Source organism: Colobus angolensis, unplaced genomic scaffold, assembly GCF_000951035.1.
Source record: "Colobus angolensis palliatus isolate OR3802 unplaced genomic scaffold, Cang.pa_1.0 Scaffold4, whole genome shotgun sequence".
Lineage (NCBI taxonomy): Eukaryota > Metazoa > Chordata > Mammalia > Primates > Cercopithecidae > Colobus > Colobus angolensis.
The window spans coordinates 222,243-225,867 of NW_012117376.1; positions in this window are offsets into that span (position 1 = coordinate 222,243).

A 3,625-nucleotide genomic window follows, 5' to 3' on the forward strand; every position below is an offset into this window, starting at 1 on the left:
GCCGAGATCACGCCACTGCACTCCGGCCTGGGCAACAGAGAGAGACTGTCTCAAAAAAAAAAAAAAAAAAAAAAGATGCCTTGCGTTCCCTTCATCTTCTGCCATAATTGAAGTTTCCTGAGACCTCCCCAGCCATGTTGAATTGTGAGTCAATTAAACCTCTTTCCTTTATAAATTACCCAGTCTCAGGCAGTTATTTATAGCAGTATGAAAACAGACTAATATATTAAGCAGTCCTCCTGCCTTAGCTTCCTGAGTAGCTGGGACTACAGGCATGTGCCACCATACCTAATTTTTAAGTTTTAAAAAAATTGACCGGGCGCGGTGGCTCACGCCTGGGATCCCAGAACTTTGGGAGGCCGAGGCGGGCAGATCACGAGGTCAGGAAATTGAGACCAGCCTGGCCAGCACGGTGAAACCGTGTCTCTACTAAAAATACAAAAAATTAGCCAGACGTGGTGTCCGGCGCCTGTAGTACCAGATGCTCAGGAGGCTGAGGCAGGAGAATTGCTTGAACCCAGGAGGCAGAGCTTGCAGTGAGTCAAGATCACACCACTGCACTCCAGCCTGGGCAACAGAGCAAGAGTTCATCTCAAAAAAATAAAATAAAATAAAATAAATTTATTATTATTATTATTATTATTTGAGACAGGATCTCACTACGTCTCCACGCAGAAGTGCAGTGGCATGATCACAACTCACTGCTGCCTCAACCTTCTGGGCTCAAGTGATCTTCCCACCTCAACCTCCCGAGTAGCTGGAACTATAGGCATGCACCACAGTACCCCGCTAATTTTTGTATTTTTTTGTAGAAATGGGAGGTCTCACTATGTTGCCTAGTCTGGTCTCAAAATGCCTGGGTTCAAGGGATCCTCCCACCTCGGCCAACCAAAGTGCAGTTAAAATTTTTTGTAGAGACAAAGTCTCAGTGTTGCCCATTCTGGTCTCGAACTTCTGGCCCCAAGCGATTCTCACACCTCAGCCTGCCAAAGTGCTGGGATTACAGCCATAAATCACCACACTGGTTATAGTGTTTTGTTATAATGTTGGGTGTGTTAGGCCTCTGGGGCAGACTTCAGGAAATCTCTTTGACCTTCTCTTGCCCTCCTTTCACCTGCCCTAAGGCAGGGCTCTAATCTTCCCCAATCTTTCTGATTGTGAATCTTAAGACCCTCCCTAGAGGGAGTCCTGCCCTAAACCCTGGGGGAAGGAATGCTGAAGTCATGAGGCTTCCATTAAAAACCCCTGAGAAAAGGCCTGGCGCAGTGGCTCATGCCTGTAATCCCAGCACTTTGGGAGGCCAAGGCAGGTGGATCACAAAGTCCGGAGATCGAGACCAGCCATGACCAACATGATGAAACTCCATCTCTACTAAAAATACAAAAATCAGCCAGGCGTGGTGGTGTGTGTCTATAGTCCCAGCTAGTTGGGAGCCTGAGGCAGGAGAATCCCTTGAAGCCGTGAGGCAGAGGTTGCAGTGAGCTGAGGTCAGCCAAAAAAGCTTCTGAGAAGATTGGATTCAGAGAGCTTCTGGCTAGCATGAACACATGGAGCTTCCTGGAGGGTAATGTCCCAGCCAAGGCATGGAAGTTCCACAAGCCTTCCTCCATATCTCACCTTATGCATCTCTTCATCTTTATCCTTTGTAGTATCCCAAAGCAGTCAACATGAGTGTTTCCTTGAGTTCTACAAATGACTCCAGCAAACTAATCCAACCCAAAGAGGGGATCCTGGGAACCTCAATTTGAAGTCAGTTGGTCAGAAGTTCCAAAGGCCTGGCGTTGTGACTGGTGTCTAGGGTTCGGGAGACAGTCTAGGGAACTGAGCCCTCCACCTGTGAGATCTGATACTATCTCCAGGCAGGTAGTGTTGGAATTGAATTAGAGGACATCCAGCTGGTGTCCGCTGTTTAGTATGTGGGAGGGAAAAAAGAAAACCCATATCCGTGGTCAGATCATTCTTCTATGTTGGTGATTGTGGTGATGGTGGTGTGACAGTAGAGGAAAAACACAGTTGGAGAGGTTTTTCCTAAACAGCTGGTGTCAGGAGTGGGATATATTGGGCTGACCCAGGCTCAGGAAAACATGTGGTTTGGGAAAAGAAAGGACAAAAAGATGAAAGATGAGGAACCTTTGATTCCTGGGTGGCCATGTGCTCACCCACAGTACGAAGCCACAAGGACACATGTAGTATGTACCTAGATTAGGTACTAAAAGTCAAAGTTACCAGGGGAATTTAGAGATGGCTCCAACTCCCAGAGAGTTGATTCACTAGATGCATAAGGAAATGCAAACTAATAAGAAAAACAAGCTAAATATTCAATTCCTTGGTTATTATCTGTAACAGCTAACTTGAAATTAAAAGAGAATGCTGGGTGAGACCTTGGTGCTAGACCAGCTTAGACCTCAGTCAGTCTGAATTTAGGCCACCAGCCTCAAAGCTGCCCCCACAGGGCAGAACTGTGCATGGACAACAGAAAGTACCTCTAAGACTTGTGTTTACCAAGAAAGTAATCACTGTGGGAGAAGGGCAAAACCGAATAACTATTGAAACCAGAGAGCATAGTGTGAAGGAATTATTCCATTTTGTAGATCCGTATCATCAGCTTCCTGAGGAATTTTTACGAAAATTAATTCTGAGAGTAACTAATTTAGGAGCAGGATCTTTGGTTTTAATTGCTGCAGAGTGGAAGCGCCTGTTTGGGTTGATGCAGGACCCACAGCTCACTACTGAACAATTGCAGATGGATATATGTGATTCAGACACATAAAAGACGTATTTCTGAGGGAACGACCGGACTTGTACTGGTTTTATCCAGTGGACTGGATAAAAGCCACTATAATATCTGTTTACCCTGAGAAGCGGGGACTGTCCAACTCCACCTATAAATGCCAAGGGGACCACCCCAGATGAAGCAGCTCATATGCTTCGTATGCAAGCCATATGGGACTGGCTTTATGACGGCAGGGACATTCACCCACTGAAGATGCCCATTACCCAAGTCATGCTAAGTGCTGTGGTTAAAGAGGCCTCTTCTACATTGGCACCCCACGTAACCTTTACTCCTGCAGAATCAAACAGCAGTTCAAATTTGCTGTCTCAGCTTCCCTTCACGGGTCTCACAGATGCTAATAAAAGTATTAGGTTAGTTAATAAGAGAATGAGGAAAGGCAAAAGGTGGAGTCAAAAGACTCATCCCAAGAAGGTCGAAATTTTTAAACGGTTCTAAGAAATAAGATGAATAAAGCAAATATTCAGCCAGACGTGGTGGTTCAGGCCCGTCATCCCAGCACTTTGGGAGGCCACGGCAGGCAGATCACTTGAGCCCAGGAGTCTGAGGCCAGCCTGGGCAACATGTTGAAACCTGTCTCTCCAAAAAAAATAACAAATTAGCCGTGCATGGTGGTAATGCCTGTAGTCCCAGCTACTTAGGAGGCTGAGGTGGGAGAATCACCTGAGCCTGGGAAGTCCAGGTTACAGTGAGCTGTGATCACACAATTGCACTGTAACCAGGGTGACAGAGTGAGACCCTATCTCGGAAGGAAGGAAGGAAGGAAGGAAGGAAGGAAGGAAGGAAGGAAGGAAGGAAGGAAGGGAGGGAGGGAGGGAGGGAGGGAGGGAAGGA